The sequence below is a fragment of the Anoplolepis gracilipes genome, chromosome 2 (genome assembly GCF_047496725.1).
Source record: "Anoplolepis gracilipes chromosome 2, ASM4749672v1, whole genome shotgun sequence".
NCBI lineage: Eukaryota > Metazoa > Arthropoda > Insecta > Hymenoptera > Formicidae > Anoplolepis > Anoplolepis gracilipes.
The window spans coordinates 16340748-16367580 of record NC_132971.1 but is presented as its reverse complement, the minus strand read 5'-3'; the positions used below and the strand labels follow the sequence as shown (position 1 = coordinate 16367580).

Below are 26833 nucleotides of genomic sequence, written 5' to 3'. Positions count from 1 at the left end.
TTTAACATACATTAATTAGGATGCTGAATTTTGCTTATATATAATCAACGATTCTCTACAGAGAGAGCTTCTGACAGATATATTCAGAAAGTGATATACATTGGAACCTCATTACGAGGCACTGCATGCGAACGGCTTTGGAACTTTAGATGTACATCTGCGTCCTTCATCGATCTGCATTAAAATACTACGGGTGGCTTGGAAAAAAAGAAAGGCTCTTCGTAAATATTTTGATGAGCTTACAGGCTTACGAGTATTCGCGAAGGGGATGTACTGCCAACGAAAAATATCTCTTTGGAGAATCCTCTTTAAATTGAATACAAGATTCTTTTCATAAAGTTAGATCGGAATTGGGGACATTTGAAACAATTCTCCATCGTCCAATTCATGACTCTGATTACCTTTTGTGCGGATGTGGGGTAGCGATATTTCGTTATTTTTGCGCGGTCGAGGTAGAAATCTTGTGAAATATGCGTATTCTCATTTGCTCGCTTATTCCATGTCCGTAATCGTGTTATACGTACCGTAAAAAAATTTGGTGTCGAAAAACACCCTTAAATGTGCGGAGCATCTCATTTCCTCTTCTATCCGGGAGCCTACGTGACATACATTAATCATGTCTCGTTCGTACTTAAGCGTAAATTTGATTTTATTCACCCTCGTTCCATCCACCAAAGTGGAATAGAAACTCCTCTACCGCCAATATTAGATTTCTTTATTATTTTTTATAATTCTTTTTTATAACCTTTGTAATTTTGCTGTTCAATTAAAAATAGAAATAAAAATAAATAACTCCTAAAGTAAATATGAAATAAAATGTTTCATTCTCTTATATAACTCGACGTCCGAGATAATATTTATCCACACTATTTTATCGCAGATTACTATCGATAACTAAGAAAGACTGTCGATTGAAAAGAATACACACTAAGTAAATGAATCACCTGGCTCACAATAATCCAAGATGACTCATTCGTTCCTTTCAATTATTGAATTCTTCACCAAACAATCTCTCTCTCTCTCTCTCTCTCTCTCTCTCTCTCTCTCTCTCTCGATCGATCGATGTTTACGGAAACGATGCAAATAACCGAAAGTAGAAAGAATATCCAGGAAATCTCGGGACTGATGTTAAGACGAAATTCTCAATTTAAGCCAACAAGATTCAAAGAAGCAGAAGAAAAAAGGGAGAAAAAGTAGCGTGATGTTCGAACGATCGATGGCAAGGAGTGAGTGAAAGGCGACGCTGGAGGAGTAGCGAGTGTACCCGTAATAAGGGCCGGTCGCACCCTAAGTGACCGGAATGGCGCAATAATTCGTGGCTCTCGTGACGTTAAGAGGTCTGCCCTTTGCGCCCATAGGCCCTACGTGTAAGGTACCCGTTCGGCCTCCCATACGGTTTTGCGGGCATCGTCCTAAATATAGACCCCCTTACAACCTGACGTCCAATTATAGCTCTTTGATGCTTCGCGAGCGCCTCTATCACGCGTTCGTTCTAACACTCGCTCTCTCTTTGGTGATAATTTTATCGCGGGAGTACCGGCCATTCGCCGACGGGCAGAATCGCAAGAGAGCGAGAGGAGGAGAGGAGAGATGCTGGCGAATCGGGGCTAAACTTTGAAAATACAAAATTGTCGGTTTCCCGACGATGACTAACGATGTTTCGTAAAGGCAGCTCGCCGATCTCCGTCGGTAGACTCTCTGTTCAAAGGCGAACGGATGCGTGCATGATTTTTTTTCGCGTTCAAGGACAACGCGCGTATGTGACTGTTATAACTGTCAGAGTATTTTGAAACTGCGCAAGTGTACGCGAAATAGCAGCCATTTATTCTGACTCGACGATATTTTTATTGGGACGTTGGTTCGGACATGATCAATCGAGCCACAAATTTAGAATATTAACGTCAATGGAACATTTCACTTACTTAATATATTTTGATTCTATTCGTAATTATATTATATTTTATTAGATACTCTTTGAAATATAGACTGATTTTTATGGAATATTGACCTTAGCTACGTTTCAGTTGAACGTATCTAATAAACTAATTGTATAACAAATAGTGTACCTGTAACCATCTTTTATAACAAAATAAGAAAAATTTGTGTGTGTTTAAAGAGAGAAAGAGAGAGAGAGAGAGAGAGAGAGAGAGAGAGAGAGAGAGAGAGAGAGAGAGAGAGAGAGAGAGAGAGAGAGAGAGAGAGAGAGAGAGAGAGAGAGAGTGAGAGAGAGGAATAAACATACAAAGTATGCATATTGAAATTCTTTTTCTGTACGTTATATTCTTTCTTTTTCTATCTCTCTTTTTGCGCGTGCATATATGTATGTGCATATAATTATATGTGTGATATGAAATGTATAATTTTTTTATATACATAATCTAAAAGTATTAATAAAGGCAATTTAGAATTTCTCTACAGTTTTATATTCTTCTATTTTTATCAGTTAGTTTTTATGTAAATTGTATGAATTTATCTCTCTATTTAACGTTTGGATGTTGGAAGTCCATACATACAATTATAGTGTGGAGCGGCTGCAACGAAACTGTGTGATCTCATCGACGGATTGCGAATCTCACAGGTTTGTTACCAGCAAAAAAAAAGAGAGCTGCTCGTTCTATTCTATTCTTTTTTCCGTACCATCCTTGCATTTCCGGCTCGCAATAAGCGCTCGGCACAGACGGGTTTAAAGCGCCCCCATCTGTGGGAATTAGCATGCTTGGAAACGGGAGGGCCTCAGGTGCATCTATGTCGGGGGGGTATTCGCGAAACCCAACCATTAACCCTCTACTCCTTCATTCGGTGCTACCCCTTCGTTTTGTCTACCTCCTACATAACGGGAGTGGCACATAGGGTAGCGCGTTTTTTTAACGGTAACGATAACGACCCTATTGGAGTGGATAATCTTTGCATATACTTCAATATTGAGAGAGTTTGCAAATATTTGATATGCGAATACTTGGTACCGCACATTATGTTTAGCCTAATATCTATATCCTCTGCTTTCTTTACATTTCACAAAGCTACAATCGCGCGACAAATTTTTGATAGATCATAATATTTTATAATACTAACACCCGATAAAATTGAAAATTAAAAGAATAAAAGTATTAGCTGAGAGTACAGATAAAAAAAGGGAATAGGAAGTTAAATTAGTAATATAACTTTTTTATAACAAATTAATCTCGCGTGTAAAATAATCTTCAATTAGTTAATCATTCTTAAGTAAAATACGTTTGACATGCTAATAATAATTTCAAAATTACCTTATAGTCCAGCAAAAGTAAAAGACGAGTGCGCAAGTCAAAAAGTACATTTACAAACGCATGCGAGATCGAACTTGTATGCTTGACGCGTGAGAGTTACCTGCCGACACGCACTCGTGAGTTATAAGATCAATATAGCGCGTGCACGCATATCCTCACGTACGTGCCGCTACCCTCCATCAACTTCGTTTTCCTGCCCTATCGCGTCTATCCACAGAAAAAGTGCAGGAGGGAAGGCGTTGATGCATAGACCACATGTATATGGTGTCAAAAAATTATGTCTTTTATAAAATATTATGTATGAGCATCTTTTCTTCGAAATATTTTCAATATATTGTACATAGAAATATGCTGTGTATGTTTGTTGTATACAGTACAACTTGCAACAAATAGATTTCTATTGAAGATAGATGTGCTGTTTATTCATGGGATTTGACAGTTATTGCATTTTCCCTTGTCCAATTATTTCGCGTGCGATTCACGCATTTCATTGGGATTTTAATTAAGTCACGGTACATTGGAAGCTAGGAATATTCGCAACTTTCAGATTTCAAAGATCGATATTTCCCGACACCCTGTGGATATGTGCGTGCGTCAGGCATGCGACCGTTCGCGTGTGCGTGAGGGCGTGTACGAATGTAGTTCTCGCATGCCGGCACACATTACACCCTCGCAAGCCTCCTTCCCTCCTCCCGCGCGAGTTAATAATGCACTCATTATTTTATCAATACCCGGAATATCGGGTACGACACGTCTCGCGTGGAGGGCTGGAAGGAAGGCGCTCGCAACCACTCCGCTCGTCTGGTGGTACCCACTGCTACCACCGCCCTTCGCGACTGCTATTCCCAGGTTGACTGACTAGAGGGCGAAGAGGAGGAGAGAGACGTGCAAGAGGGTTGAAACGAATTTATGACCGAGGCATATAACGCGCGCGCTTGATGGCGAGCTCGTTTCGAAATTGCCCGACTATGTAACAACTGCGGGCATTAATATTTGATTGGCTATACGTGCGGTGGACTCTACGCGAAAAAAATGATTTTTTTTTAACCTTTTTTTCTTTGGGGCTTTTTTTTTGCGAGATTTTTAAAGCCGCCACCCGCGTCGACGGACTATGCGGTTGCGTTGTGCATATAAGGGTGCACGCTAAAAAACGCTTAGCGTATATTAATTGCTCGTTCTCAGACGATTAATCGAGATAATTGCCAGCAATTTTTTTACGCATATATGAAAACATATTTCTGTAATTCATGAAACTCATATTATTGCGATAACGTGGAATTATCCGCAAATACAACATATCCGAATTAAATGCAATATATTCTAATTAAAGAGTAGTGCGAGTATATATATTCACGCATATATCATACGCGTATATATGCGCGCGTATTAAAATTCTCGCGTTTCGATGTATCGGCAAATTGACTCTGCGTATCGCGTGCAGATATGCAATCCGTTAAAGTTCGTGTAAATAATGCTGGTCGCGCATCAATATCTACTCGTTTTCTGCCGCAAGGTGCACGCGAGGATATGCGAAGGAACGCTACGCTTCGCGTAGTATATATAACAATAAATTACGAGGAAAAAAAAGGCAGATTGCGCGCGCCACGATATAATAATAATCGCGAAAATAATAAACCACCCGTTCCAACCAGCGCTTGTGCTTGCGCGCGCTTGTTCGCTAGGAATTACAAAGCGATCAGAATCGATGGCGTGCATAATCGGACCTGTCTGTGTCTTCTACGGTCTAGATCACTTATCGACGACTCTGACGATAATTATAGCGATACGCACGCTTGGCATGTTTGTCATTTTAGCGTGAAAGCTTCGCAGTGGATACATAATTAATATAAGCGTTTCGGTAGAATGAGCAAAAAAACAGTAAAAAGAAAAAAAAGCACGACGAAAAAGAAGACACATTAAAAGCGCGTCACACGCGGCAATTATATATGTATATCCCTCTTTCTAAATATCTCTCACGATGTTATATAAAATATGAGATAATATTATCTACAATCTGTTATCGACTCTTTTCATTTATCGCGCATGTGTACTCAAGCATTATTACAAATGATAAAATTAATTGGGTTTCGAAATAAATGTTAAGGTTTCTTTTCTTATTTTTTTAGACAAAATAACTTAAATCGATTTACAATGCTATAAATTTGATTTGTTATTAGCTTATTAAAATTTGAAAGCTAGTTGGGAAAATGTAAAAACATGTCATACCGCGTGACAAAGTAGCCATTTAGATAAGACATAAAAGTCCATCGATATATTTCAACATATATACAGACGATCGCCTGTAATCGATAAAATACACGACACAAAACTTTCACAACGTGAATAACTGTCGGCAGTTTATCTGACCAAACCTATCGCAGTTTGTAAGTGCATGCATTTGCAACCTCGAAATACGTACGAACGCATGTTTATCCGTGTGAAACGATTTTAAGGTTTAAGGTCGACCAAATAAGCGAGTAGCAGGTAGTCGATATCACGTAGGCGACAATGGTGTTTGTGAAAGATACAAATTTGAAGTATAAACGTCATTTAACGGCGGCTTTAGTAGGGTTAAGTATAATCGATCTGGATTGATTAGCATCACGAGAATATCGAATGTCCATCGTTCGACTTTGTGCTCGCATGTATCTACGATTATCTATTCGTTCAATCAGCTACGACCGGCTTCACACAAAGTGGATTATTCTTGACAGAATGGGAAAATATTTGAGGAATTTTTTCCTTTATTCATGCAGAATTAAAAGTGTAAATAGCATTTTGTTACGTTATGCTAATAAATGTCTATAAAAATGTTTAATTATATACTCGAGCCTCTTCATATTTTTAAAGTTCTTTGAAAATGTAGACTGATTATATATACAATGTACTAAAACTTTTATATTATTATAATAAGAAAAAATGTAAGAGTAATTATTTTTTATAAGTATGATAAATATTTAGAGTAATAATTCACTGTTATTATAAAACAGTTACATTCTTCTACTTTCTCGGGCAAGCGGTCCCAGGAAATTTTCGAGAAACTTTCGCAGAGTTAAATAAGGAGCCACAATTAATCACTTACTGTTTTTCAACCGGTACTCGTACATCCGCGTTTAACGCTGTTTCTCATGGCTCAAACTTCTCGTAGACTTTTAACAAGATGGAATCTTGTTAAGCTCTCCTAACTTTGTCGACATTGCCGAAACTAACTTTAAAAACTGTTTTAGTGAAATATTCGAATATTAAAAATATCGTGAGATTAAGCATGTAAATTACACGTATAAATATATAATAGATATTAGAATTAAATTTTATCCAGTTTGTAATCATTATAAAGATTTGAAATAATTAATATTAGCTGTATTGAATACAATGGTAACGAAAACTTTGAGCTTACGCTAATTCATCTTTAAATTCACGAAAATCTTATAGTTATCTTATACGATATTTTAATAATGAAATGAAAGGTCCAGACGCGCCCGACCTGCGTTGGCGGTGGACTCATTAATTTCTTGGGCAGAGTTTCTAATTGGCTGCCTGATCTTTTATTTATGACAGGCATCGATTTTACTGTGAGAGAGAAAAGTTTTGCATTAATAATGTTAGTTAAATCTTTCGCGCGCCTCCAAAGTATATATTTATACTTTGCATTTTCCGCATTTTATTTTAACGAGATGAGTATTTATGAAAGAAAACAAATTGACGCTATATTCTTTCGGAAAACTGTCATTTTCATCTTTTATTCCTGCCGGAAATTGTAATGTAGGTAATAAAGAAAAAGGTAGGTTGTCTGGAGATAAATAAATATAATATTATACTATCGAAAAATAAAATATAATATTTGTATACCAATCCAATTCTAATTGCATTTGCACACATCGAGATAAAATGCTGCGTTACGTTATTATGTTATAGAAAGCAGAAAGGCTCCGCCGTTTCTTTATCCTCGATCTTCGCAATGGTGCTCAGAAGATACTGGAAACAAGGAAGGGAACCCTTAAATTCATCATCGGCGGCCGACGCTTCTCAAAGATACGGGTCGTTAAGCTGGGAGCTTATGATTCACGATCGGCTTTGTATCCACGGAGTCCGTCTACTCGACGAGAGCGAACCAAACAGAGAAGAAGAAAGGAGCCGATACCAGCGAGAAGAAAGAAAAACCAGGCCTACACGATCCTTCGCGTTGTGGATAATTGAGGGTTCTGTGAAGCAATACACCGCACCGAAACGCACGGAACGATACGCCGGAAGGCTCATGGGATTTCGTATAGTATAATGCTCAGTATCCAAAATATAATTAAGGCGACTTTTCAATTTAACTCCGATATTTTAAAAGATATAATTAAGGGCCGACCCACCACTCAGCGACGAGGCCACTAATTGCGCGAGGGGGGAATCCCTCAGGAATACTTCCCTCAGGGAGGGTAGCGGAGGCATTTCTATGCTTGGTGTGTACCTATGTATATGTGCGTGTACAACTACGTAGCTACACCTACGGTAAACGCGGCCGTGTCCGTACTATCGGTGCACCGCAGCACGACACGAAACACACCATGGACACGTCCTGCGGCACGCCATAGAACACGTCTACTACGGACATCCCCCGGGAACGATCCATCCACATCTCTCTCGCGTTGGCTCCTCCGTCGTTCACGGGACCCTGGCATTCTCGTTTCTTTCCCTCCCCGACTGTTCTCTTCGTCTCTTATTTTCTCGTCTTTTGTGTGTTTGACTCTCTTTCTCTCTCTTAGATATTCTTCTCTTCCGCATCCTCCGTGTTATCGGGTCCAAGGTCAACCGATCGAAGGTAATTTTCTCGTCCCGATCGCTTTTGCCCATCCCCCGAGAACGATCCGTTTCGTGTCTTTCTCCCTTTTTTTTTATTCTAGCGAGTTGTGCTCCTTTTTTTCACGTTATACTTTGCCCTTTTTTTTCACATCTTTATTCGCCTATTTTTCTTTCTCTCTTTCTCTCTCTCTCTCTTTCTCTCTCTTATTTTACAGGATCGTTCTACAAATTCGAGAAGGACGATGTCAGGATGATAGAGAGAAGTCTCGATGGAAATTGGTCCGCGATGCATTCGACCGTTGGCGAGCTGGATAGGACTTGTCGAGGGTGCGAGCTCAAATTAAAAGTACCACTGATCCTAGGGGAAATATTCGTGAACCGATGACGAACATGTCCGACAAAATTATGTGTTCTAACTTTTCTGATTGTCCGCGTACGATAGTATCTATATTATTATATATAGTCGTATATATAATACAGAATATAATTTAGAGAAAGTATAGAAAAGGGAAGGAGAATTAAAATCAAAATATTAATTAAAAATTTTATATACAATTAATGCAATAAAATACATATAGAGTTTTATAATAATGTCTTATTTTCTCAATAAAATTTTATTCTGCACGTGTATATATGTATAAATTTCGCACGATTTAGCATTCATGTCATTTAAATCTCCGCGAAGGATCATGGAATATCGGTGCCGAGAAAATCGAATAGGCCGTGCTAGATTACCGAAATTTCCAATCGGTAAAGTTCTCATTCGCGCATAGACCTCTGATCGATTTAACTCGATTGGAGAACGAGTCTCCCAATTTCGGCTGGCGTAATTACGTGAAAGTGGAGAGAGAACGACCTTTTTTTCGTGAGGAAATATTCGTCCGCGCGTGACGTAAATTTCAAGTATCTGCGTTACGTTATTTATTTATGCACTTTTTATTCTTAATCAATGATTTAATAGTTGCATACAATTCTCTTTAATACTTTAAAATTCCATTTTTCATGAGTTAATAATTCAGAGAAAATATTTAGCAAAAAATATTTACAGTATTTAAAAAAATATGCATATTTAAGAAATATTTCACGATACACCCGATGACTATTTCGAACAACTCAATCTCTCTTCTTCTCTCGAGGACATTCGTGATGTAAATGGATGGAAATTTTGAAGATAGAAACAAAAAGCTCTAAAATCAAACAAAATGTTAAATAATCTCATCGCGTCTCTCTAACGCTTCAGAGTATTACGAAAATCTCGATGCAACGTCAAGAATATGCGCATCAAGACAAAACGATTTCATGTGCATATTCTTCGCGTCTGCTAGACATTGTGAATGCGGCTTAAACAGGCAAAGTCACGGCGTTTCTGAGCCTCCTTCGCACAATGTCGTAATCAAAGCCACCACTGTCTTCCCCGGGATGGGACAATAGCATCGTTCGAGAGGGATGGATCGTCGTCGTTGGCACTCAAAGCTAAAACGACACTAATCTTCGAGCTACGAAACGGCGAAGAGTAATGGGTTTCATCTTGAAAATATCGTCTGGAGTACCCCGATACGATTTGTTAATGCTTGATTGAGGCGAGTCTTTTAATGCTGGAAATATTATTCAAGTAGATTAATATCACTCTTGTCATCTCATTGGTTTGCGTTCATTTGAGTACCAATTTGATTAGGATGCGCAATTTGCAGTTGAAGATATAATAATAAACATCAAGCATCATTGACATCGCCATCGAAATTGGCAAATTATTTATGATTGCAGTGCACTATTAACGCACTCGATATTATCGAATTTGACATGTTCAGAGTATATACTAATTTATCAATATATTATATTAAATAATCATATTTAAATCGAAAGTAAAAAATCATCCAAATATGCCCCGATATTTTTTTCACGTGTTATATATCTATTTAGGCGTTATTCATACAAGAAGATTTCTATTATTATACCTTTTACTTGAATGAACTATCATATAAGATGTCAATGTCGAGTTTAAGAGTCACTAAGTAATTAAGTTTGATGAATGTTATGAATGGCATAAAATGTATTATTGTAGAAATGTGCAATCTAACTTTTTGCTCAATTTTTATTGACGCTACATTTTGTATTGTGAAACAGGGCTTGACAGAAAAGTTTGCTGCAGTAAGTTATAGGTCTTTTACATAGAGAATTCCCTTTGATAAGAACTCACGACACCGCCACATCGATTTCTCGAAGTATTGCCAAGGGCCGACCGCAAGGTTAGCGAGTTTCGTCGGAGAGGTTCACCAGGATTGACCCTTCGAAGATCAAAGGAAACCTCAGATCGATGGGGTTGTCCCGATTCAATTTATCCTTACCGATTTTATCACTACCGGCGAGTTCTCTCTTCTTTCTAGGAATAGACGCACCTTTTATTCATTATTGAAAGCGCGCAAGGATCAATGACTTTCGGTGATTGGATAATGACTCCAAAAAGAGAATCGCCAGTGGTCTCTCATTCTTGAGATCGAAAAGACTCGATCGACGATAAAATAAAAGCAATCTCACGTACGTTACATAAATTAACATCAAAAACTATCAATCTTTGATTCTTATCATCTTACGTAATATTATTTCATAATATTACGTAAGATGATAAGAAAATTTATAAAACGGCGATTTTAAGTCAGCAAAATGTAAATTAAAAAGAAAGTTATGGTAATGATCCTGTAAAATCCGTGCGAGAAAGACTTCAATATAATCATAGCAGGAAACGAAGGGCTGTACTCGGTAAAGACGACGTCGCGCGATTAAATATTTGTAGAATCGTCCCTTTAGAATTCGCGCGTTTCTAACGAGAGAAGATCGCGGGGGCATTTATAAATCCGTGAAGTCGGGGATTAACGACCGCGACAACCGAACTGTGCCATTGTCTTGAGAAAACTTGGAGCTAGATCGACAGAACTTTTCTCAGATGGCGAAAGGGCGTGCCCGTTCCTTCTTAGGACGTCTGTCGGCAGTTAGCAAAGTATGGCACGCTCGGGGGAGCGCCCGATATGATTTCACGCAATTTCAGGGACAGAGGAACATTGTGAACCTTGGTGGAGTGGTTGCAAGGGCGGTGAGACGTAGGAGAGAACGGAGGGTAGGATGAGAGAAGGAAGAGGGAAGGAAGGAGAGGGAAGGGGGACAAAGGGGCTCTGAGTAGAGCGATTAGCACGGCCCATTGCGCGATGCTAGTGGCACACAACAGCGACCCTGTTCAACTTGGACCGTTTCCAACGATCCAGGACTATCCTTTATACTGACAAGATCGTCCTGGATACAATCGATGACACACACGGCCTCGGATAAAAAAATCTTTATATCAAAACTGCATCGATTACACGTGACGTCGTCCCATTATTTACTATACTATTTTGATAAAATATGTGTAACTGTTTACACACACACTTACAATTAAACAATTGAAATTTTCAAACGTAAAGTAGCAAAAAAAAAAATATAAATATATATAAATTGTTTGTTGTTTTCAAGATTGAATCTGGTGTCTGTATTTTAATAATAAACGGATTTACATACGCGATGCATATTCAAGATATAGAGAAACGAATATGTTATTTATGTAAATAAAATATTATTTGAATGTGCATAACCTTCTTGAAAAGCTCAAGAAATTTACACATTCAATTTTTCAAAAATTTTTTTCTCTTTTTTTTTTTCTACAGAAAGAGAAAAATTTTAAACGTTAAGAATATGAAAGCTGGGATATTCATAATATTGGAAACTGCGGAGAAGCGAAAAATCACCTTAGATCGCGTGGAGAGTCGAAATGCGAGAGCTCAGGACTTTTATTTTTTATCGGCAACGCGCGAGTTGCTCGCCCGTGGCAGGAATTTTTCATCGAGGGACGCCCCGGACGACGTGAGAAGGGAAGAAGCAGCGAAGTAGCGGAACAGGGTGACGGAGACGAGATGCACTTAGCAGAAGGAATGGTCGACGGGATGATTCGACGGCTTTAAGAGTGAAGTATAGAAGAAGGAAGCAGGAGAATGGAATGGAGTGGGATTGAACGGCGTATACGGGGTGGTTGTAAAACAGTCAGAAATGCACGTGGCTTTTTCGGTGACACGTTCTCGCTCGCGAGGACGTTCTCTCCGCTCGACGTAGCTTAACCTTCACCCCGAGTCGGCCCCAAGAATTAATACCAGCTACCTCCGCGATACAGGAAGAGCGAACATATCGCGCTCGATTACCACGCATTTATTCGACATTGATTTATGACACGGATGCGATATCGTTGTTACCCGCACGCCAGTAATCGATTGGCGAGAATTCTCTGGACCGGTGATACAACACCGTAGATCCATCGGCGAATTTTTTGCATCCACAGTACCGTGGTGTTTAGCAATTTTGATCAATTCTCTGTACTATGGTAGGATTAACTGGTGCGAATGGAATTCTCTTACTCTCGTATAACAAATATGTTATAAATCTCAATGCATTTGTGTATCAGGGACCATTCCAGAAACAAATTTGCCTTACAGTCGTATTTGTACTGTTAAGGAATCTTTTTCATTATTTCAAATGACAAAGTCAATCAGTACTACTGACATGACCGCGTACTGAGCCCATTCAAGTAATTGGAGAAATAGACGACAGGTCACCATGGAATCTCACCAAATTAATTAAGGACAGTCGAGAGCGCTATACAATCTGCTAATGGCAGGAAGACGAACTTGATCAACATGAATTCGAATCGGCGACCCTTGCCGCTTATATTTCTCGCCATATTTACAGCTGGGTGAATCGAGTCTTTCAGGGTGTACTCCCCCCTGCAGTCAACGTTTTCCATCTCAAAAGGAGGGACCGAGATCTCAGACGATCATTGTTTCGTGGCCTTGCATTTACCGAAAAGTACTTAACGCTTTCTCTCTACGCACTTCTTTAATATACATATATACACCCCCTCCAAAAGTAATAATTTATATGTAAGAGCCTTTTATAAAATGACACTGGGACATCCCGGATGAGACATCCCGCAGTTGTAAAAATTGTTCGTTGTGTTCGTCGTGTGTTTTCTTGCAAGACAATGATCAATAACGCAAATAAAAAGTACATACATACACCTATATATATATATATATATATATATATAACAAGGGGAACAAGTATATAAATGGCATAGGCATGGCATAGTTCAATATCCGTTTAAAAGAGGATGCGGATAATTATCAATCAATTGCTATCCCCTAACGTGGAAGCAAATACCTGCGAGAGCATTATTATCTTTGATGTACCACATATTACGTGTATATCGATCCACTATAGTCGCGGAATAATGTAGTAACTTAGACGTAATCTTATCGTATATTTGACGAGCTTGATAGGATTAATTCATTAACATAATCGCAAACTAAGTAAAAATTTTTATGAAATATAATGTTGTCAAATAAATGGCGTTTGTTTAAATATACAACAATTTACTTTATTGTCACGAATCTTGTACTCTAAAAAAGTTTTTTCTACGTATATAATTTTTAATTCTTTTACGCGTCACGATTTAATGTCACGTTCGTGATAGTTAATTAAAGACTAATAAACAATAGTTTTTTCATTACTTTACTCATTGGCAGCTTACAATTTCCGCGCTGAAAAATCGAAGACTTTCTTATATTCGTCGCCATCGTTTAATAAGTTGACATTTTTTAATCTTCGCCGAGAACCGGTCGAGTAACTTCATTGCTATAATTTCCCTCTTAGTCGATTACGGTATCTCGACCCTACAATGTTGCGAACTGTCACGGGCGTTTCAGGATGTCGGATGATAGATCGCGATCGCTATCGAAAACAAGATCGTCACTCTTTTTCTCCTGCCTATCTGCTGGACCCTGCGAAACGTGCAGGCACGCCCTAAAATCTCGCCTATCGCGTCCACTAGCCCTATTATTACAGCACCAACGGTGGAATGTAATTTCCGGCGCATCAACGAGAGGATCCAGATCGGTCCTTGTCGCTTGTCTCTGCTCGTTGCCGCTGTCGGCGACTCCTCGTAATCATTGTAATCGATATTGTTCGAGGCATCTATCTCACTATCGTATAAAATTACCGCGAATTTTTATTTTACCAGTAACAATTAAAGTTTTATAATGGTTTTCCACTACTTTCCTCTTTATCTGACGCTTCATTTATATTATAATAAAAGTTATCTGAAAATAAATTTTTTATCGCATCTTTATTAATAATTTATAGAACATTCATTTAAACAGAATTTAAACGTAATGCAGCATAATGTGAAAAACTAAAAGTAAAAATTAAAATTATTTTTTTTAATTGCATTAAACATCTTGCTAAATTGACTGTATCTTCATTACCTTTTCTGAGATAAAATATAAAATATAATACAAATGGTATTAATTATAGTACTAATAGTTGTAAGTTATATCAGAAAGGAACTTTACTTTACAACTTATACCGTGTAAATGTACACGATACGGTTCGTCAAAATAATGACGGAACGTGACAAGCAAATTACCAAGCATTTCGCGTTGGATCGCATATTTATGTACTCCGCATATTTATGAACACGATGACTCGATGCGAAGCGGCGACGAAGTACTGTTTTGTAAACGGCGACAATTTGTCACATGCGCTTTTGGCAAAACAGTCTGGAACGCGTCATAACGTTGAACGCAGTTACCTGGCTATGACGCCTTTGGGGGATGGCTCGCCGGGAACGACGTCGCGTTATCGAGGCCAACGAGAGGCTGCTATTAATCACTCCTTGTTTGTTAAGCGGCGTACACACCTGCTTCCGTAATATCCTGCCTGCAGTGTATAACCAGGCAGCCCCTCTCTCTAGCGGAGAACGTACGCTTTCAAGGGTGTCCCAGCTCGGTAGTTGGATACTCTCGCGCACGCACACAAATATACACACACACACACACACACACATACTACACACGTGATTGTGTACAGTGCCGAAAGTTTCGACAAAGCCGTATGCAGAGGCAGCACTCGCACGTATCAGGGAACGCGAGGACATTGTCGCTCGTTCGGCGCCCGATCTACAAGCTGTCGTTCGCCTCGACTATGATGATGACGACGCTAGTTCAGATACAGCGACGATACCACCATTATCCTCACGGCAAATTGATTAACGGTCTTGGCGACGGGGCACGTTTTATAGATTTACGAGCGCGATACAAAGACCCGCAAATTAATCCGGGAATGCGAGAGTAAAATTATTATGAAAACAATTTCTTACATCTTTTTCGCGATTACAAATTCGCGTCGGGTTGCGTAAAACTTAATTCACACACGCGTGAAGCTTTGGATTTATCCGCCGCAAATAATCTTACCCGCCCGAGAAAATAAGAAAGCAACAGTCTCGATTCCGAGCCGTGGAATCGCATGCAAGTTTTAGTATATCAGACTCCCACGAGTATCTATGCAACGAGTGAGCGGACCTTCGAAATGCCAACGTTATCTCCTTCGGGAAATTTCCTAACATCTTGGTGGTCCAATTCACCTTCGCGCCGAGTTCCGGCTTTTGCCCCTCTGCCTCAGTTCAAATAACGATACGTTTTTTATTTGATCACATATTCGGCTACAATTTGCAATTTTGCCCACGAAATACCCAAGCGAACGATTAGAGCTGGATAAGAAGAAACACTTTCAGCAACATCAATAGTAATATCGCGAGGAAAAGAAAGATACAATAAAAAATAAAAGCTACTGGAAATTCTATTATTCTGCAGCAGTTATTTTGTAGAACCATTTCCTTTTGTAAAGATCTCGTATATGGTAATCCAAGTCATCAGGGGCTTCATTAAAACGACTCTTTGAGCGACGGATCGTCGTCCACTAGAATGCATTCGAATGAGTAATAGTCCGGTACCGGTTGTAAAAAGTATCCAATTATAATCAAAGAAATGGAAATCTTGCAAATGAGAGAAACAGCAAGCCGTATTGGGAGAAATTAGCGTTAGAAAGGCGGCGGGAAATTCGAGCTGAAGCATCGAGCGGATGACAAAAGAAGTTTATACTGGCGTTGCAGAGTTTTCTTGCTTATCTGGGTTTCACGCAAGAACGCGCTCATCAGGATTTCCATAGGAGACCCGCGAGTTTTGCACCGATACGCTAATGTTGATTGACGTCTCGGTGACGACTTGTAAAATGACGTCTGTCGAGCACTTCGCTCGTCATCTTATTTGCGTCTCAAAGCATTATTGTGAAATCTATATACTCGATCTCGTATCGAGTTAATGTGAAAACGAAAGTATTCTTTCTCTTTATTTCTTTCTATTCATTGCAGAACCGTGAAGCCTTCATCGTTTTACTATACAAATGTCTTTTTATAAAGACATTTATTATACGGCTGAATATCTTATTCATCATTTCATCGACGATGTTATCATAATCTTATAGACTGATACGCGCGATTGCGACGCTCGTATGTCATTAGCCTCTCATATTTGCCAAAGCTCTTTTTTTCACGATGCCGATCCGTCGACAACAAGACGATTCAGTCGAAACGATACGCTATCGCTCTACAAGCACCATTATCTCATCACTCTCAACATTCGTTTATCAAACGATGCCGTACTTTATGTATCAGCCTGTGTCTCATTCAGTTCGGAGAATCTCCCGACATTCATTGCACGCACGCACACGCGCGCATTAATGCAGACATAAAAATCATACTCTTAGCCGGGTATGCTCTTTGAAGGCCTGCATTACGAGCGATTCTCGACAGCGTACGGATGTTCGTGTCAAGGGAGATAAATCGTCGTGAACGCTCGTAATTATGTAGGCGCCTACGGAGAAAGCGTAAAGCATCGTTGCCACGACGTCGGCTCTCATCAACGGGACGTCGATAAATATTAAAAGATCCTAATTGGATTTCACGGGGCTTTATCAGTCACTTAACGCCTTTTCGTAGCAGAGTGAAAGGACCGCAGGAACATAACGCTGACAGTTAAATGCCAAAGTTACATATTTCTCAAATGCCCTCATGCATTTTGAGCTATTAAAACTATCCAGACATAGGGATAATTAGCGGTTGCTACCGTGCAAAAAGCGGTGAACGGAAATAATAAAACAGAAAGTCTTATATGAGTTTTTGCCGTATACTCTCTATCACTGATTTTCGCAATTGTTCTTGAGAATTCTATTATTTATTGTGAAATATACATTTAACTAAAGTTTTTTTCTATTTCCGGACTCTTCAGATCAAGACAATCGAAGTCTTTCAATGTTGGCCGTCCGAAATGTTTTGTCGACAGAAACCCGGACCCTAGTAGGATAAGATATCAATGAGCGATCTCTCGTCGCTTTTGAATCGGAGACAATACATGTCAAGCAGAGAAATCGAAGAAAGAAGAAATCGCGCGCTTTGATCGGCAGCAGCTGATGCCGGATGATTTACTCGTCTTGAAAGAACGTTGATAGCAGTGCATCTAAAGTTTTTACCATTTGGCGCCTCGTCGATCAAGAGATATCATCATGACACTCTGTAATTTCGATTAACGAAAGGCACAATAATAGCACGCTTTGCTTTTATTCTTTTAAATAATAATGTTTGTTGTGTAATTCGTGCAACGCAATGCATATCTCTCTTTCTCTCTGTAATTTCCGTTTACAAATTATTGTGTTTGTCTATATATAATTTTTTATAAATTTCACATATTTTATTTCATACATTTTTATACGTGTATAATAATTAATTTAAATAATAAGTCACACATAAAAAATTGACAGAAATATACAAGAAATATTCAGGTAAATATATCCCAACTTGACGTGATTGAAAAGGACGTCATCGCCCTTTTCACCCTTGAGATTTTTTTTCACCGCAAGATGCATTTTTTTATCAACGATAGGCGTACTTGATGCTCGGGCCACGGATACTCGAGAGTGCTATATAAGCGAGATTATCTGGTTCCCAGGAAAGCCCGTCCTCTATTTGGGCCCAATAGGCATTGAGTGCCTGCGTATACGCAGGCTGAGAGGCTGGCTCGCATTCAATTCGATTCTTACTTTCAATAGTTCATTGTGCCCGTTCTTTGTACAATCGCGATTCCGAATGTCGCTCGTTCTATTTTGATTCACGCAGCGCGTCCGGGGACCCGAGAGAGGACCCGAGACCCGAGTGGCGCACGAAACGATCGAAAACCGTCGGGAACGTGTTGTCGGTTTTGTCAACGGTCGCCTTGCACTTTTTCTTCCGCTCTTGTCTTATGCCCCGAGGAGGAGAAAATGAAATTATTATGCTCCGCGGCGTGCAGGTTTGCCGCTGAGCTATTGTTCGCATTGAATGCATTTTGCAGGTTCCTGAGCACACTTTTCTCTCTGAGAATAGAAGCAATCTCACTGCAAACGAAATCTGAAGAACCATCTCGAGTCGAAGAAACGGCTCGTGTAATATTTTCCACGATCTAATTTTATGCAAGAATGCAAAATTGTAAAATATCTATATATAGGTAGATTTACTACGTCTGAAATATTTACAGGGAGATTTTTCCAATGATATTGTCGTTTTTTTTTTTTATTTCGTCGAGATTGTAAAACGAAAAAGTATCTAACAATTCGATAAGTAAATACTTTATCTCAATACATTGATATCTTTATTTTCAATTACATTTATATACACACTCGCCCTAAGAGAATCGAGGAAACGTGCAAATATTCCTGGAAGCCGCGATGCGGTTTCCGTTATACGAGACAATTAGCGGTAGAATGTCGTCGGGTAGACGAACGTGGAACTATGGGCAAAAGAGTAGGGCGAAAGAGAGAAAAGAGACATATGAGCAAAGTCGTCGATTGGAAGATTAAATAGTAGTCTCATTCACCTCCGGCAGCTTTACCCATACATACGCGCTCGTAAACGTGCGTAGCCGCGTATAAATGTACCTGGAGATCACGTCAGGTATACGTGAATATGCGCGCGTAAACGATGTACGCCCACGCGAAACCGGTAACCGGTAATACATACGTACTCGCCTAGGTCGAGAGCCACGCCGAAGGGGTTGCAAGGCAGCAATAGCGGCACCGGCACGGATGTTGCTGCTGTTTGCAAAGCGGTGTATTATACTGTCAGCCATGTCGGGGATTAGCAAACGCAATACATCGGGGCTTCGCGATCGTGCTGCGCATCTGTTCGCCAATCCAGTTCCCCCTTCGCCCTGCGAAGTACATCTCTCTCCCTCTTTCTCTATCTACCTGTCCCTCCTTCTCTTTCTCCGACTTCGCTCGCTATGCACTACCTCGTGCTACCTCTCCTACAAGAGCTGCATCACAATTGACCCACGTTGCACGTTACGGGCATGCACGATTTGCAAATAACGCGAAAATCCCCCGGCGCGCTGAAGGCGACACCCCCAAAGTGTCGTTGCTACAAGCACCAGTCCGCGATGATGACGATTTGCGTGTTCGCGATGCATCGTTTATTGCAGTTATACTCCGCAGCTTTTCTCGTTTTGAATCTCTTACACCCTTTTATCTCGTCTTAAAGAATTAATAAAAAAATAGAAAGATAGATATTTAAATAGATAAATGATTGATTTTCTTCGTGAAATCAAGATGCAATTAAACGGTAACAATTGACAAATTGTATTTTTTATGTCTAATGTATAAAAATAATATTTAACTTTAGATTTATAAATTTAATTCAAACGTAACGATATCAGTAGTTTCGCGTAATGAAAAATAACAATTGATTATTTTTTACGCTTTTATTAAATGTTTCACGAGTACTCGTTAAGAGGCTTCATGACAGAGATATATTTGATGTTCACGCACGTACTGCAAATACACGAGAGCAATGTAAATCCTTGCCATATCAATACCGACTGTTTGCGGGTAAGTTCGCCGCGCAAATCTGCGTGTCCAAGTAGCCGCTGTTACCCTCCTGTGATGTATCCCTTTAATCTTATGTATTTATGGATTTCAGGGAAAAGATCACGAACGCACGAAAAGTGCTACCTCTAGGATATCGATCTGCGTGCACACGCGATTAGAATATTGTCAACTATTTATGGCTAAATGGAGGCGCTTTGCTCTGTTTGGCAATGGATTAGCGAAGAAATCACGGATAAAAACAAGATGAATAATATATTATATATTCGTCTCGTACACTTTTGTCTTGACAGTTTGCCGATAACGGTTATTATTGACCGGGAAATATTTTGGTGGATTTCGATAGAAAGTGCTTTGCGATTTCAAAGCTGTTTCGTATACGCCGCACGGATCGCGAAGCAGCAGGCGTCAAGGGAATTTATATAGCGGAAATTCTATCGTAAATAATGCGGAAGTTCGTGACACTTTTACCGTCGTCGACGAGGTGTAATGTGTATGTATCTATCGCATGGCAGGCGGCGCGAAAGTTGCAAAGTTTTGAGCGAATATCGTCGATTAACTTCTTCCGGGTATATAGTTAATAGTCTCTTAGCTTTCAATGAGGTCGCGGACTGCACGACAAATGGTTACTCGCTGGCAATATAGTACAACAAAGTATTAATCAAATTTCGAAGACTTAAGAGTACATTATAATTTTATTTTTCTTTTATTTTATAATTTTATTTTTTCCAATTCAAGCACGTTATCGATTACTATTTTTGTTTTTTATTCGATCTTTTCTTGATTCGAGATCTAAACAATACGGTATGCCATAAATCTATCAATTCTTTATTAAAATAAGTTTTTAATTAAGTATATTATCAGATATATTTCAATTGATTGTAATGCAGTTTCTTGCGTTGATATTTTTTTAACGTTATTACATCAAGTAGTGCAGATATTTTAATACAAATACAAATACGTTATAATTTATTCATATTGCATAATTTAATCACAAACAATATTAATAAAATCTAAAAAATAAAATATTCAATATTTCATTTAGACACATAATTATATCTGTTATTGTTTGAAAAACAATTGCAATAATTTTAAAGTCCGTTGATATTATCGGCGATTCGTGCAAAAATACTGCACATTTAATCCCATTTAGCGGATTATTTGATGGAACAGTGCATAGGTGGCAATAAACTCATGATATCGATATTATTTCTGAAACAGACGTGTAATATTCCGAGAAATAATTGCGACAGTATTACGCGGACGAAACCAGATTTCGCAAAATGTCCCATTGTCAAGAGAGTTACGATAAGTTACGTTTTTTTAAGTTGACGTGTCCCCGTCGGACGAAACAATAACGCGCGTCACCGTTGAAATGACAGCGAAAACGAGCCATCGCCCGTTCCTAAACCCGCTCTCTTGCCCGCAATGCACGTTGGACCGTTACTATTATCACGAATGACGATGCAGACACACGTCATTTTATCTCCCGACGCGTCCGGTCCGTTTCTGCGTCGCGCTTGCGCGTATGTGTATACAGATAAAGCAAAAAAGAAAAAAAAAAAAAAAAAGAGAAGTTTCTCACCTATACCGACTATAGTACTGCACCGTTCAGAAGTTTATTTAGCCGTCGACTGACACGAAAATCCCGTCGAGGCTTTTATTATGGACGGTGCTGTCGGACTCGAAAGAGGAAAAAAAATGTCAATCCATCTGGCAGCTTAACACGACGCGCGAGAAGCAGCAGCTACTCGCCCGACATAGTATTAATTGATTTATTTCGCAGTGTCACTATAGTCTTCTTTGTGTTAATCTTCAAGGGATGCCTCCCGCATGTCCCGATCCATCGTTCATGAGGGCTAGAAAACGCGATGCGGTTCGTTGACGCTGAAGATTCATTATGTTTCTAATATAGTAGACAGTAGACTAAATGATAGATTAGCGAAAGAGAGAAATTAAAAGGATGCATAAGGATAAAAGGATATTTGTCTTGGCTGACTTGCATGTATTTGTCTTGAGAGGGAAAGAGAAACTTACAAGATTCAGTTACGAAGGCAAAAATAATATCTTCTAATATTGCAACAGACTGCGAAAAGCATTTATCGTGTCGTAAACTTTTATAGATACGTTAAACAGATCTCTCGAGTGATATCACATTTAGCCTTCTCGGTAATCAGTAAGTATCTATGAAATCTTTAACGATATATCTGTTTCTTCTAAATGGAAAAATGTCAATTTGCCAACAAAGGAAATATTAATATAATACTAAAATAATACTATAATTAATAATAATATTAACAAATATAACGTCTTTGAAAATAATGTAACTTATTAGACAAATTTTAACAAAAAATAATTGGTTAATATAAAATATATTAATTGCTTGATAGAACGTACTTGCTTATTAAATCATAAAAATAGTCTATTTTTTACAATAAATATTAAATATTTTTTTTACTTAAATGAAGCGACAGCCAGTACCATTGCTCGAGTACCAATAATTACCGTTACATTCTTAGTCGTCCTTTACAATTTCAAGTATGAAGCCATAAACTAAGACAAACAAGATACCTACACGAACGAAAATGCTGCGTGCACACCTAGGTATTTATCGGCGTTCAATCAACATTCCTCGGAATGCGTAGATGCACGTGCGGCGCGCTACGCAATCCAAATCGGCCGCGCTTTATCGGTCGTCAACCGGAAACACGCGTTTACACGGAGGTAAAGACGACCGCACGGTGAGAGGACTCTTCCTCCCTATACACGTCTATCCGAAGCGATCGATAAAATTCCAGAGGATGCCCTGGAGGATGACATTTCATCGTATATGGTATGTTAAGTGATATTATCATATTTTCGATATTATCGTAATTCAGGGTGTTTATTAAAATACAAAGTCATCGTGAATAAATATGTATAAAATAATTTTTACAAATGTGTGTAACATATTTTTGTATATTTATTGATTACTTTTAGTAAAATTTTCGTTTAAAATAGACAGAAGCTTAGAGGATATAAAAATCGAAGATGCATATAGATCTCTCGTGAATGGACTCAGTTTGACGACAAGCGGGCATGGCAGAAAATAAAAGAAAAAGTAGAGGAACATTTCAAGAGTGGTTCATAGAAACTCGATACTTTACTTTTCGTCCCGAGTAGGTACAGTAAAGTTTGAAGTACGGGTCAATAACAGGCCTTTGGACATAGGTCAGAGCGATGGTCGAGGAAAGCGGATAGAGAAGCGAAAACTCGGCATGGAGATAAGTAGGATGGCATATTGATTTCGACTGACTCTCTCTCCCGTAGTGGTTGGGAGTTTGAAAGTGAGGAACTAACCACCCGAGGAAGAAGGAGATGGATAGAAACGGCTAGTTAGAATATATGTACAACTATAAGGAGGAAGACGAAGAAGGAAAGGGATGGCGTTAGACGGAATGGGCGAACGTGAGGCCGAAGGTGGAGGGAACTCGATGGAGGAGAGAGGCACAAAGAGCGAGAGGGAAAGCACCGCGAGAATTACCAGATCGATATTAAGTTGCGATATTTCCCGTTTCGACTGCAGGGCGCTAGCGTTTGCACCCTGTAAGGGTGCACCCCTTCTCCCCCCCATCTGTATACCTGCCGCTACACCTGGCGACGACCTGACCCCGCGACCTGTGACCTCTAGACCGGCGGATCCGGATTATATCGAACGATCGAAACCGACCTCCGTTACCTTCCAATGCTCGCGCAACAGTTCGCGCGCCTCGGTGTGTCGAGACAATTCCGGATTAGGCGGCTAAGATGATAAATTGTCGGCAATAAATATTCATTGCAGATGCATTGATTTATGCATTACTAGATCTCTAATATTGTAATAAGTGGGAAGATTCTATTTTTGTTACATTAATATTAAGAACAATATCATAATAACATACTTGTAATATTATAATAACATAACATTATAATATTATGATAGCAATATTATAATAACATACTTTTATTAAAAAATAAAAATTCCTGTTTGCCATGCAGAATTAAAAATAAAAAATTAGAGTGTGGTCAATTTTTTATGATCGATAATCGACCTCAATTTCTTTACCTGATGACAGCTGTATGACAGACATCCTAAGTGAATCTATCACATTCGACTATGTCATTTTCCAACTTATTCGTTCGTCTTTTCTTTCGTAGAAAATACGTTATAACTACGGGCCTTAAACGGTACGTTGGTATGGGTAATCGATTGGCAGTAACGTATGACTATGAAAAGTTTTGAATACAAAGTTTTTCTGAACAGAAATGTTGATTTCTATAGATTTCAACTATATACATGAAGATATATAACTTTATAAAGTATATCAAATTTTAATATATCCTCACATGTAAAATATAAAACTTTACCAGGAGATGGGTGTTACGTTCAATAATCGTAAATAAGATATAGTTTATTGTATCGTAAGAATGGCAAGCAAAATAAATTTTGGTTTTTATGTTTATGCGATTTGCTTCTACGAAAGCATTTTTAAATTTCTGTTTCAGGACTGAAATATTCAACGTAAATTTTCGATGGTAGTTAAGCGTCCGTATTCAAGAAACTGCGTAGGAAATATAAAGTTATAGATCAAGGCACATATCGCTGGACCTTTACCCCTGAAACAGTAAGCAATGCAATAGTGATTTTCATCACCAAGGAAGGAAAGGAAATTCGATAAATGGCTGCTAACAAATTGCAACAATGTCGACAGAACGTTTTTCAAATTGCGTTATCTACGAAATATACTTATTGTTAATATTACTGGATAAAATGTCACGTACCATTTTTGCACTTGACTTACGAAACTTTTACTGTATAGCCATCATATTTTTCAGATATTTTTTTAGTAACAAATACTATAATTAGTTTTTGTGATTGATTTTTAACTATAATTAGTTTTTGTGATTGATTTTTACCAAACATTGTTCAATATAACATAAAACAACTTGTCAACTGTAGCTGAAAATATCAACTTGCTATTTGTCTCTTATTGTTAGCTGAATGCAGTGGAATTCCAAACACGATATATATCGAGTAGCATTAACAATCGGTACAATCTCACGCTCTGCTCGATGTTGTCTTTTAGCATCCATGTCGGTCGCAATTAGCGCTTGTCTGGCGCTCAATGAACGTCACCGACATCCACTGTGCTTGCAGACAAACGGCTGTCACCCCCGACCCTCGCTTTTTTTTACGTTCGTGTTTCAATCTCTTCGGCGCGCGGAGAGGTGTCGAATAAATTTGTAACGCTGCATCCGGGGATTCGTGGCCGATCGATGCCGACCGTCACAGATGTGAATTATCAAGGATTCACCGAGACTTATGTTAGACGGTCTCGGATCAACGAGACTGCGTTACGTGGAAGTGGCGACGCGGGAAAAGAATTACGGGGAAAACGATCAGAAGAGGTCACTGCTTCCTGGAGGGCTGCCTCACCGTCGCTTCCTGTGTTTACATTGCGCCGTCCTGACGTCTTTTCTCATCAGGACGCTCTCAAAGCGTGGACGCCGCGCTGACAACTTGTCAGTAGGCTTCTTGTGAATGTTTTCTGACAAGGGACACATGGTGCCCCATACACGTTGTCGTAGACTAAACTTATATCTAAAAGTTAAAACAACGGATCTGCAATGTGTTATATATTTGTAATATCTTTATGTTATTGCTATATGTAACATATATTTATAGATATATCTTACACTTGGGATATTATTATTATAGATCCGTTATTTAAAATTATATATAAAAGAAGAGATTGTTACTCACTTATCGAAGCGCGACAATCGGAGTTGATGATATTGATGCTACGTGAATCTGTAACATATAAATATAGAATATAAATATAGAAGTTATAATAGTGATTAAAGTAAGTAATAATTCAAATATGTATTATCGTATGCATTGAATTTTATATTTGATTTGTACAAAAATAAGTAGATATTTAATAGAATAATTAAATTATATTAATATAATTATATAATAATTGAAAATTTTGAGAAGATTTTCTATTAATATATAACTCTAATAATTCTATATATACAAAAAGTTATAATCTTCTAAAAGTAAAAACTTTTGCTAAAAATTATAAATTTTATATAAAAATCTTTTTCTCTAACTTCCTCTTGTTTAAATATAAATAAACAAACTAAAATAACGCGATTCATCATATAATTTAAATTGCATGCGGCTATGTGATTAATAAATAACTTTAATATACCTAAGTATTAATACATTATATATTACTCATAATATATTTAATTCATAATAAATTACTCACCCCAAGGTTGCTCGTCGATGCCCGATGCTTCCTGAACCCTTTCTTTCTCTCAGGTTGTCAGAATCATCAAAATCTGTCGATTCATACGCGCGACATTTTGAACGGCACTCCCGTACTTAAACGCATGACACTTTGATTGGCACTCCGGAACTCAGACGCGCGACACTTTGCACGGCACCCCCGAATTAATCAAGACAATAAAAAACGATACTGTTCAGAAACGTTACGAACCGTTTGGGTACTTAGCTTCCCCTTCAGAATAAACCTTCCAGGTACTGAGCCCTCCCACCAACGTCAAGGTGTACCCATTGGGAGGGTTATATTATATAATTTTGTAATATAATATATAAATATATATCTTATATATTATATACACATATATATGTATTATATGTATTTTATAGTTGAAATATATATCTATATTTCGCATTTTTTTAAACATAAATGCATAAATATACAAATTAAAATTATAGATAAATATTCGTGGACAACAATACATAATTAAATTTGCTAATTTTTTATATAACAGATTTAAATCCAAAAAATCTCGTTAAATAACAGTATACCGTAAGAAAATGAGCATCAAACGTAAAGTAAATTTAATTCATTTACTGCTGTAAAATATTATAAAGCAATATAAAATATATAAAATATTCTGTTTTT

General features: G+C 38.3%; 1 protein-coding gene across 2 annotated transcripts in view; it reads right to left on the bottom strand.

Annotated features, from left to right (window-relative positions):
* The window catches only part of LOC140675109 (discoidin domain-containing receptor 2), a 146334-nt gene extending 119864 nt beyond the window's left edge, over positions 1–26470 (bottom strand). For both annotated transcript variants that reach the window (XM_072909184.1, XM_072909201.1), the window contains exons 1-2: positions 26171–26470; positions 25660–25707 (exon numbers count right to left, since the gene is read on the bottom strand). The gene's annotated coding sequence lies outside the window, so the exon portion shown is untranslated. The remainder of the gene's footprint in view (positions 1–25659; positions 25708–26170) is intronic.
* Between the last annotated feature and the right edge of the window lie 363 nt (positions 26471–26833).